We start from the raw sequence: 12,066 nt of genomic DNA, 5'->3' as shown, positions 1-12,066 counted from the left end.
GCTCTTTGGCCTCCCTGGATGCTTCCAGCAGTGACTCAAGGTGTGTAGGGTTGTAGCATCTCTGCATTTATCAGGACTGGGCTATGTGGCAGTGGCAAGGTCAGGGGAGCTCCGGGGTGGTGGCCTCCTGCCACCATTCCAAAGAAATATGAAATACACATATAGTAGTAGTAGCAGTAGTAGCAATTGTTGTTGTTTATACCCCACTCATCTGGCTGGGTTTCCCCAGCCACTCTGGGTGGCTTCCAACAAATTAAAACACATCTGACCTGACTGGTTTGTACAATAGTACCTGAATAGTACCATCTGACCTGACTTTTGTAAAATGATGTGTGCAAATGGACTGAACATTTGCTACTGATGCTGCATTTTGTCCATGGGATCCAGCTTCTTGCCCACCACAAACTGTGAAACCTGATTCACAGGGTGCTGCTCCCTCTCCCTCTTCCACACACGAGTAGACCCAGGCTCTGCCCTATCAAGGCCACCCCCCTAACCTGTCAGGCATCATCCCTGCACTCCCAGTCTTTGCCCCCATCACAGGTGCCAGGCCTTAGGAAGCCTTCAGAAACTCTAGTGCAGTCTTTGCCAGCCTGATGCAGCTTTCCAGGCACCAACAGCACTGCTAGCTTAGTCTGATGGGAGAGGTGGTCCAAAACATGTATATCAGATTGGCAAAGACCACTCTAGTGGGTTGGGTGTAGCAGATAGAATCAAGTTCGTTGCAAAAGGGCAGGGGGAAATGCAGCCTATCACAGGGCACAGCATAGCAGCCTCCAACTTTGCTCAACCTGGTGAGCATGCCTAACTTGAAAACTTTTATAAGGGTCAACAATACCACATGACCTGCTCAGGCCTATCATTGTTCAATATACTTCCTTGCTACTCTGGCTGATTTATCTGTACTTCCCTGGTGGTGAAATACAAGGTAAATTTCTGCATCTTAGATCCCAGGGTCAGGTTCAGAAGAGAACATCTAACCCACATTTGTTGAGACCCTGGTTTAATAGCCAAAAATAACACATTTATTGCAACCTGATAGCTCTCCAGTTCCCAAATTTGACACTGGGGTATCCTAAGTTCATATCTTAACACCCCATACACCCCACTGACAATGGACAAGTGTCGGGGAGTAAATTCAGACATGAAAAGGTGCCATTTGTACTTCCAATGTGTGGAAGAAAAGGTTGGCAGTTTTGAACATTCTTTCAGCTTAGTAGACTGGTTGTTGTTTTTTTAAAAAAGAGCAACCTCCTCTCCCAAAATATAAAGTTTGTTCCCCCCTTTGAATGAGAAGATTTAATCTCTTCCTTTTCTCTTTGCTCTCTCTCTAGGCGGCTTTGGAGTGTTGACTTGATAAAGAGGCTGCTTGCTTTGGGGAACTGAATCAAGGAACGAGTCACAGAGGTGAACATCAAACAGCCTGTTTCAGCAGGTACTGGGCCTTCTTGATTCTCCCCACCCCTTTCCTCCCATCATTCAGTGTGTAGCGACTTGTCTCTTTAGTTCTGGGAGAAGCTCAAAGTCCACAGAGAAGGGAATTCCATTCTCCCCACAATCCCTGCTGCCTTTCATTAAACCTCCTGGAGGATATTCCATCTTTTTAATGTCGGGGCTTTTGTCCCCTTTAGGTTCTTGGATCCCAGTCTGTTGTGGAGCCCCCCCCCCCCCCGCATGTGGGCTCCATCGCCTTTCCTTGGTGTTGCAGTTAGCTAAAGCGTGTGCAGCTTGAGACCCACCAAATTCAGCTTGCCAACCAAATGTAGGGCAAGCACCTCTAAAGGCTGCAATGTGTGACGTGTGGGTTGCATTTAGTTCAAAGGGGGGTCACAAGTTGTGCAGGGCTAGTTTTATATACCCAGTGTGCTTCTCCTTTCCCGCCAAACCAGTATAAAGAAGAGCTGGCCATGCAGAGAATGGGAAGGACTGGAGTTAAAGGTGAGCATGCATTAGATCCCAGCTTCAGGCCGTGCCACTTTCAGACGCCAGGGAACAATTGGGTCCGAATAAGAAGCCGCAGTGTCTACTTTGCTGGTCATCTCCTCACCCAAGGACATGGGCAGGCAGGTGAGCAAGCAAGCAGTGGCAGTCCAGGGGGGTAGTGGGACCCCCTCCCAGGGCTCTGGGGCCCCAGCTGCTGCCCACAGGTGCCACCCCCTAATGCCAGTGTTGGATTTCACAAGGCATAAGCACAGAATAGAAGGCCCAACATGGCTGACATGAGGAAGCTACAGCGCTAACAATGTTGTTTTTAATAAGGTACCTAAGGACGTGGGTTATTACGTGACTGGCAATAAAAGCATATTACTGTGCTCACTCATGCCGGGGAATGCATGCTCTACTCCTGCATTATGTGATCTCTGATGGGCTGGCACAAATCATTTTTTGAATTATTTACTAACCTAACTGAACATTTCCAGGGCTTCAAAAGCCTATCATAAAACACAGCCATGTCCCTACAGTACTCACCATAACTCTTTGCTTGGTGGAAGGAGACACAAACTTGGGCTTCCTTTTAATTTCAGAGGTTTCCAGATGTTCTATATTTCTTTTTCTCCTTTGTGAGGTGCCTGCTGTGGGTATGATAAACAGCTGAGCCTGTGCAAAACTCTTCTAAGAATGAGTTATTTTGCTGGTATGCTTTCCTCTTTTAAACATTCCCTCCTCCCCTTGCTTTATGGTCTCCAGAGAAACTTTGGTTTAATTTATCACATAAAGAGGTTTCCAAGGAGTAGAGACATTTGCGCAGTTATGTTAGAGAACCGGCCGTGTTCATGGGGCAAAAGGTGCATTTGTCCCAGGCCGTAGCTTTGTGTGTGTGAGGCATGTGCATGGTTCCACCTGGCATCCACAATTTTAGTCCTGCTTGCATTCTAAGCCAGATAGAAATTTGATTTGGGGGCATCAGCAACAAGTAAAGTAAGGTGGCAAAGTGCTGAAGAGCCGAGGGGTGGCTATGCTTTCTCTGTGAGCAGTTAATGGTGCTGAGCTGGTTTGAGGACCATGTCTAAGAGAACAAGCCGTGTGGGCCCACTTCGAATCTCATGTCAACCATAGACTCAGCAGACAGGCACTATCCTCTCAACTTCCATTCCCCCTTTCCGTTGCAATACGTAGCTAATTTTATTCTGCTTCCAGGGCTGACCGAGATAAGAAGTATTTTGAAACTTCAAATATGTGATATAAACGGTAATTGTGTTGTTACTCAAACACCCCAAGCCACCAATATTCATGTGTAATTCTCTTAGCTCTGGGAGGGGGGAAATGTCATTTATGTAGATCAAAGTATAGCCTATGTTGGTTTTCCTCAGTTAGGCTAGTTATCTTTAGGAGTGCATCAGAATTCCATCCTCACCAGAATCTGGGGCAGAACCACACAGCTTTTGACCGAGGTGAAAACATACTCCATGTGGAAGCCCTACTTTACTACAGGACCTGGGTCCACCCTGGAAATATACAGAGATTTCCAGTAAAGAAAGGTGAAGTTGGGCCTGAGATACATTGGGACATTTGAGGTGGGCATCTAGTACAGTTTCCCCAACCCACCATCAGCTTGCATGAGACTCTCAGTTTCACATCCTGAACTGCTCCAGTCCAGAAAAGGGGAGGGTGTTTGTTTTTAACTATCCTTGCTGGATCAAGGCCATCCTTCCTTGGAAAATCCCTACCCCAAGATATGGTGACTATGATGCAGTAAAGGTAAAGGCAAAGGGACCCCTGACCATTAGGTCCGGTTGCGGACGACTCTGGGGTTGCAGCGCTAATCTCGCTTTACTGACCAAGGGAGCCAGCGTACAGCTTCCGGGTCATGTGGCCAGCATGACTAAGCAGCTTCTGGCGAACCAGAGCAGTGCAAGGAAATGCCGTTTACCTTCCCGCCGGAGAGGTACCTATTTATCTACTTGCACTTTGGGGGGGCATGCTTTCAAACTGCTAGGTTGGCAGGAGCAGGGACCAAACAACGGGAGCTCACCCCATCGTGGGGATTCGAACCGCCGACCTTCTGATTGGCACACCCCAGGATATGGTGACTATGATGCAGTAAGCAATCAGTAAACACAACCACCTTCTTGCTGTGGAGTAAATTGCAGGAGCCATCCATGGTTAAAACGCCATGTAGCAGAGGCAGTTGGTTCTGCCCAGCCTTAATTACTTTGAAGGTCTATGAAATCTGGGGCTTATTGGTAGGAGATTAAGGGTGCGCCTGTTATTGCTTCTGTTTCTCTGCCTTTCCTTTCTCTGCTGGCTATGTGTGCCAGTGTGCTGTAGTGGTTAGGAGGGGTAGACTCGTAATCTGGTGAAATGGGTTCGCTTCCCCGCTCCTCCACATGCAGCTGCTGGGTGACCTTGGGCCAGTCACACTTCTCTGGAGTCTCTCAGCCCCACTCACCTCACAGGGTGTTTGTTGTGGGGGAGGAAGGGAAAGGAGAATGTTAGCCGCTTTGAGACTCCTTAGGGTAGTGATAAAGCGGGATATCAAATCCAAACTCTTCTTCTATTGGCACTTTCCACCCCTTTCTTGTTACCGCTATTCTCCTGGGAGTTGTTGCTGCCTGGTTCTGCCTGCTTCAAACTCTGCAGAGTGGACTAATGTCTGGAGACAGTCATGAGAGCAAAAAACTCTGAGACTGAATCCTGAAAAGAGAGAGGTGCTGTTGGTAGGGAGTTCATGTGAATGGGAATTACAAAGATGACCTGTTCTGCAAGGGGAACCTATGAACTGTGGACTGTGACTTGGGAGACAACGGTTCAAACCCCCAGGCACTGGTGATCTTGGGCCAATCACTGCCTCTCAACCTAACCTGCCTCACAGGGTTGCTGTTGCAAGATAACTTGGGGAGGGGAAAACCACATGTCCCACCTTGAGCTCCAGAGGGGAGGCTGGAAAGCGATATATAAAAGGGAATTAATTAAGTAATTGGGGGTAGGTAATTAATTAATATTGATCCAGTTCTGTTGCTAGAATCCTGTGGCTTCAGTGGCAGGGAATACCTGTGTCCAGCTCTGACTTCTTTGTTAGCTATGGCTGTCCCTGGATTTGGATAGCCTTACTTCAGCCATCTATATTCTGGTAAGTCTTACAGCTGGACTGCAATGAACTGTGTGGAGCTACTCTTCAAGGTGGTTAGTGCAAAATGCAGCTACAAGGCTACAAACCAGTGCAACAGATTGGAAGTATTTTCATCTTGTGAGCTGCCCTGAGATCTTGTGATAAATCTAAGGAATAGTATAAATGAAGTACTTTTCACTGATACTGAAAACATAGGATACTGGCTGCAGTGAGCTGCTGAGCTCCATTTGAGGTGTTGGTCCTGGTGTATAAAGCTCTGAAAGGCCTGAGGCCAAAATGCTTAACGTAGCTCCTCTTCTATAGAGCTACAGATAATGCCCTGATGATCTCTGGGCATACAGTGGTACCTCGGGTTAAGTACTTAATTCGTTCCAGAGGTCTGTACTTAACCTGAAACTGTTCTTAACCTGAAGCACCACTTTAGCTAATGGGGCCTCCCCCTGCTGCCACGCCGCCGGAGCACAATTTCTGTTCTCATCCTGAAGCAAAGTTCTTAACCCGAGGTACTATTTCTGGGTTAGCGGAGTCTGTAACCTGAAGCATCTGTAACCCGAGGTACCACTGTAATTCGAAGGTGCATCTGTTGCTTGGGCTTTGCGATGCTGAAGGTAATTCTGCATCTTTTACTTGTATTTTTTGTTTGCTGCATTACAAAAGAAATTGGTTGAAAAGTTTTTGGCAGATAAGTTTAAATGTGTGGTTTTGTTGTTGTTGTTGTTGTAATTGGTTATTTGACCATGTTGAAAACCACCCTGGGCTCCTGTGGGAGGAAGTGTGGTCCAGCAATGCCACCAATCAATCAAAATAAAGTTCCTCATCCCAGCCTCAGGGCACCCTGCTAGTGCTCCAAGAGCCAGGTGGTGCAGCAGACCATGTGCGAGAAGGAATCTGGCAGGTTTTTTGCACAAAGGGACCCAACTGCGCTCAGCACACAAGGTACATGTGGTAAAAAGAAAGGATTTCCTCCTCTTACATGTGACAGGAGACATGGTACATATGCACAGCATGGCCACATGCTTGTGTAAAGCAGCACTGGATGGTCATGTATAATGAATGGCACTTCCAAGCACATTCACTGCAGACTATATGCATGATTATCCTCAGTTTCTAAATGTAAAAGTAATCAGTTACAAGTGGCAGGTTTTGAGCTGCTTGCCAAAATTCTAAAATTTCAGGGGGGAATTATACTATAAAAAGGACCATTATTATTATTATTATTATTAGTAGTAGTATTATAATCTCAGTTATTTATTTATTTTTCTTTTCTTTTTTTTTCCTCTTGATTTAAAGTCCAGGACACTGTTTGCAGAGGAGCTTATGTGTGTAAACTCACCCGGTACGTCAGGCGGGCAGTTCCCGTTTAGAATCACTAAGTTTAGACGTAGTACCAATTGGTAAAGAAGGGTTCCTGCTTCATTTACCCTTTTGTCTTTGGAAAGTCTTTGATTATGGAGGGAGAGATCATCAATGAATTCTGGGGTTATCCACCATTTGGCTTTGATTAAGGATTCCCAGTTGGTTGCAATGCGAGCATTGAAGTCCCCTGCAATAACATTGGGTATATTGGGGTATTTGGAGTGACAAAGAGTAAGATGTTCCTCCAAGATTCCCCATTTATTGTATAAGTCTGCAATGTTGCCTCCAGGAGGAAGATAAACATTTGTTATAACAAGTTCAAAGTTTTTCCCTGTAATCTCAGTTATATGCATGTCTTCTAGGACTGCATTATTTAATCACTTAATCTGTTGTATTATTTGACTAAAAACCTTTTGATCAATTGAAAAGGTGTCCCAATTCATAAAGGTAAATATTTCTAACATGGTTGGTGGGGTGGGGTGAGGTGTGGGGAGCCAGGAAGACTCTTACTTGGTAGCATTCACTTTCTTGTGGCAACTTTGCTAAAAGAACAAGGCAGGAGAAAAAAATGAGGCTTTAGGAGAATATTAAGGTAAAGGTAAAGGGACCCCTGACCATTAGCTCCAGTCGTGACCGACTCTGGGGTTGTGGCGCTCATCTCGCTTTATTGGCCAAGGGAGCCGGCGTACAGCTTCCGGGTCATGTTGAAGGGGCATATTACAATATAATTGTTCTTTATTATCCCAAAGGGGGGAGGTTTCTACACCAGCCAGAAGGACAGGGTTTTTTCTGTTGCTTAAATGTTACAGTGCAAATGGGCCTCTCATTGGAATGTCTAGCTTGGGTGGGTAGAGATAAAGAACAAGGTTGAATGGATTTTATTGTAACACCAGGAGGAGGGAGGCCAAGACCTTACATGGTAATAGGAACTTACTATAAGTTTCAATTTCCCAGAAATCAGGTGGCTTACAAGAGATCAGGTGGTATTCTATTCTGCAAATCTATATAAAGGGGGCGCACCCTGACTGGGTGTGCAGGTTGCAAACTTATCGCCCTGTACCTTTGTTCTGCATATATGCACTTCAAATAAAATCCTGTTAATAACCTGCAAGGACGTTTTGCCGCTTTGTGTGAATCTGTGCTCCGGGGACCCAATAGCAGATATGGTTGGTCCTTCAGTGTGGCCAGCATGACTAAGCCGTTTCCTCGCGAACCAGAGCAGCGCACGGAAACACCGTTTACCTTCCCGCCGGAGCGGTACCTATTTATCTACTTGCACTTTGATGTGCTTTTGAACTGCTAGGTTGGCAGGAGGAGAATATTGCATCCTGCCAAATAGCTGACATATGTGGAAGGATTTCATGTTGCACTCTGAGCACAACAATAGCTGGCAAAAGGGTGCTGGGGCACCTCTCAGAAGAGTTTGCAGTTTTGAATTAGAGTTGCAGCCAAGTACAGTTCCGATATTGGAAGAATAAATCCTGCTATTGGAATAAATTGCAGAAATGAAGGACACCAAACAGTTATTTCTGTCTGTGAACTCCTGGTGCTGAATGTTAGGACAGGGCCTTACTAATTTGTTTAGTAGTTAATCAATGGTTTCTCCCTGGGCTTTTCATACTATACTGGTGACAGAGGCAGGAGATACCAGTAATCCGCCACAAAGAGTGGCAAAAGAATAATGCCAGTGGAGGAGGATGGTTTTGAATAAAGGGTGGAACATCCAAATCTCACTGACTCCATAGCATCATGGCATTATCGTACTCAGCACATGATCCCTGATTAGTAGGATCTCATTCCGTGATCTAAAGGAACAGGATATGAGAAAGATAATAGTTTGTGGGCAGGTGTTGTTGAGGTTATGGAGTAGATCTGAGAGAACCTTGGGCAATGCTTAGGAATGTCTAAAGTGAATATGGTTATTGTAGCACTTGGTATTTGTCAGGCATGTTGAAGAATTAAATTGCTAATTAATAGTACAATGAGTGTTGGAGGTGTTTTCCATTGCAACTGGAGAAAATTATAACATGGATACCAAATGGGGGGAAATAGCATTGTCGTGCAGGAGCAGCTGGCTGTAAGAGGGATAATGAGGGAACGGAATGGCAATACGGCTGAGAACCATTGATGATTAAACTAATGGCATTGAAACACAGAGGTGGCGGGAGCTTCATGTTCGGCTGGAAGAGAAGTTGGTAGAAATGGGACACAGATTATTATGAAAAAGCTGCTGTACAATTTGCAATGGAGATAACAGAGAGGATAATGGAAATAATTGTGACCAGAACAGAGGTGAACATAATGTTGGATTATGGTAAAGATGATCACAACAAAGGAGCACGAAGAGGGGGGCATATGAAATAGATAGTGTGCCTGTCATATTCAATTCTGATTCCCATACACCAAGTGCAACTTGCAAAACAGCAATGGATGAAGACAACTCTGACAATGAATGACAATAATTTTGAAATGAGAAAATAATTGCAAATATGAAACTATCCTACAGGTATGGATAAAATGAAGAAGATGCCTGAGTTGCAATGGGGTGGCCAGAGAGATGAGGATATTATTATTATTATTATTATTATTATTATTATTATTATTATTATTACTACTACTACTACTACTATTATTATTTTAGTGAAGATATGGATTTGCAAGAAAGAGAGAGATAGAAAAATGGTAATGGATATAATTAGGGCTGTAACAGAGTAGTGATAAAGATAATGGGACTGTAATTGTGGTGAGGTGATGATTGCAAACGAGGAGGTGAGGATAACAACTGCACAGGAGATGATAAGGAAGATAATGGATTGTAAGGCAGTTGTTGTTAAAGGTAATGGAGCTGGGATGGAGAAAGGTAATGGAATTATAATGAGGTGATGACGGCCACGTTAGGAAAAACAGTTATTCTAATAAAAGGGTTGAGAGCCCCATAATACAAAGAGGCACCAGAATTATAATACTTCCCATAGCAGCTGCTGGTAGAGACAACCACAGGGGCAACAATGAGTATGTTTGTTGTTCTGGCAATGGCATCATTTCAAGAAAAGAGGAGGTCGCAGTCTTGCCCTTGATTGCTTCAAGGGCAAGAGGTGCTGGCAGATGTTATAACCCAGCATTTCCAAAACTTCTGAAAGCCAAAGGCACAGTTTTTCCTTCTGAATTAAAACTGGAGTCACATTTCACTCCCAAAAGGTGTTGTTTTAAAATGAACATAGAGAAAGAGGTACTCACAGTCGGATGAACACATCTCCTGTCTTTTTTCAGAAGTTGCCTATTTGACCACACCTCCTGGTTGGCGCAAGCAAGCTCAGAACAGTGACTTGTACAACATCACTAGTGCCAGCCTCCTGTGGAGGTGGCAGATTCTGCTGTCTATCTCTGCATCAAGAGTGACAGAATAATCTAATCACGCGGCAAAATAATCCCTCCCACCCCAGAAGTGGCTAATTAGAAAGGCGACAAGGACAGAACAATAAATCATGCACAGATGCAATGGGCAGCCTCCTCAATTGGGGGAGGACAGAATTTAATTACTCATGGAAAGCTATTAGTTCTCCTGTGACATGCAGTTCGGCAATTGCTGTACTAAGGGGAAATACAATCCTCTGGTAGATTGCAAGCAAGTGTGTTTCAGGAGCAATCAATCCATGGAGGGACAATAAGACATCTGGGGCACCACAAGAGGGGGGAACCCAGAACTAACAGCATCAGGAACATGGGTGCCTGAGAGCACCATGTGAGGAAGGAAAGAAGCTTTCCTGCCTACTTTATATGAGAAGGCCTCATTTTACACAGCATCCCACCTCACATAGCGGCCAGCCACATACCATAGAGACCCTGATTCAGAGAGCACTGAATGAGGTAGCTATGTTGATGCAGGTCAGGAACTCTCTCGTTTCTGGTTGATCCCCAAATGTAAGTTTTTCTGGCAAGTGTTCCAGAAGGGGTGGGGTCTGCCTAATGCCTATGCCAAATCTCATACATCTGGAGTCAATAAAGTTGTGACCTGACTTCACCCAAAATTATAGTGTCTTGCCTCGTATTCTTGGCATTGGGAGGTCCAAAGCGTAGGAGGGATGGCTTGCATCTTTGGCAACGGGAGAGCAACAGGAGGAGGAGACCTCGTAATAAGAAACCCAAGCTGCAAGGGATTTTGACTGTGGGGCCGGTTGAGAAAAGGCACCTCAAAGCTCTCCAGGAGCTTTTCACCCAAAGCTTTTCACACATTCGCTTAGCCTCTTGCATTTTCAAGCAAAGCAGTTGTGAATAACTTTCATTGCATGAATCCTCAGACCATAGCAGATTTTCAAGAAGGCAGATCCACATGCATGGTTCACTATCATCAGGTCAAAGTCCACGAGTTGGTTCGGTCTCAAACGATTATTGCTGAATGGAATTCTTGTTAGGTGAATCCAGACTTTTGGATTACAGTAACTGAATGTCTGACATAATATTTAATTTGCACAAAGCTATTCTCTTTTGGGCAAAGGCAGACCTGAGGTGCGGGAGGCTGGTCTTTAGTAGACTTGCCTGTCAACAATTCAATTGTTCAGAATATGGGCAGACAACCTGCACAGGCACACCTAGAGGTGTGGCATGAGGAGAGAGTGTTGTGGGCCTGATTGTGGAAGAGAGTCAGACCACATAGTAGTCTGCCCTTGAGGCCTGGTCATCACTTGCAGCAAAAAGACTTGGCAGAATGGTGAGGCCATGTTAGAGTGGATTCTGCAACTTTAGATCATGTGGTGTGTGGGTATCACTTTCCTGTGTTCTCCCGTGTGAAAGACTCATTGCAACTACACTACTAGTGCAGACAGTTCTAGCCTAGCACATGGCCCACTATGCTGGTTTTCTACTTGTTGGGGGGAGGAGAGGGGTTGATGTTGGAGATAATTGAAAACTGTGGTTGCAGTCTGAAGAGGTGCAGCACATTATGCAACCTCAGATCAGGCCTAAGCTCTGGCCTGCTCCCCAACTCAGTGGACCATAATATGTGCAGTAGGGTGCAATTTTGTGGCACTATATTGTGCTTCTAATTTGACACACTGGCTAAAATGGAGGCCACCACTGTCTTAGAAATTCAATTAAAAGTCAGTTGCAAGGGTGTATAAGGAGGTTTCATACATAAATATATAAGTGTGCTGAGGCAATAGCCCTCCTGCGTACAGCAGCAGAAGGGTCTGTGGCCCAGACTGTGTTTTCATGATAACGGACATTTAGTTGAGGATTTAAACTTACTGGGCATCTGTACTTCTCTCTGAGTCATCTAGGAGCCAGTACATTAATATGCAAAGGTTATGGTGCTGGACACACATAGTTGGGAAGGTGGGGGTATTCTTTTAAATGCTCAGGCAGCTGTGAAATAAAGAAGGAAAGATAAGTGCTAACAAAATCATGAGAATACAGAAAAATTGGAAAGAGAAAAATACAATAGATTCTTGCTCTTCAATCCGAGATAAGCAAGAAATGCTTTTCTATAACTGAAAGTCTAGTTTTGGTCATTTTGGTCAAAGATAAGACTTCTTGTGTTTATCTTTTTTCCCTTTTAAAGCAGTTTTGCAACAAAGATGTAAACCGAAAATAACTTATAACACTTCTAGAAGACAAAGCAATTTTCACAACAATGGACAGTA

General features: G+C 44.7%; 1 protein-coding gene across 2 annotated transcripts in view; it reads left to right on the top strand.

Moving 5' to 3' along the window:
* Window positions 1-12,066, top strand: part of TNR (tenascin R) — a 368,751-nt gene that overhangs the window by 205,909 nt on the left and 150,776 nt on the right. The window contains exon 2 of one of the 2 annotated variants that reach the window (XM_083621542.1): window positions 1,335-1,435. The exons of the other annotated variant lie outside the window; for it this stretch is intronic. The gene's annotated coding sequence lies outside the window, so the exon portion shown is untranslated. The remainder of the gene's footprint in view (window positions 1-1,334; window positions 1,436-12,066) is intronic. 2 annotated transcript variants of the gene reach the window in all.

The sequence above is a fragment of the Podarcis filfolensis genome (genome assembly GCF_964270895.1).
Source record: "Podarcis filfolensis genome assembly, chromosome: 6".
Lineage (NCBI taxonomy): Eukaryota > Metazoa > Chordata > Lepidosauria > Squamata > Lacertidae > Podarcis > Podarcis filfolensis.
Note: the sequence above shows the minus strand (reverse complement) of the source record. Positions and strands in the feature narration are given on the sequence as shown.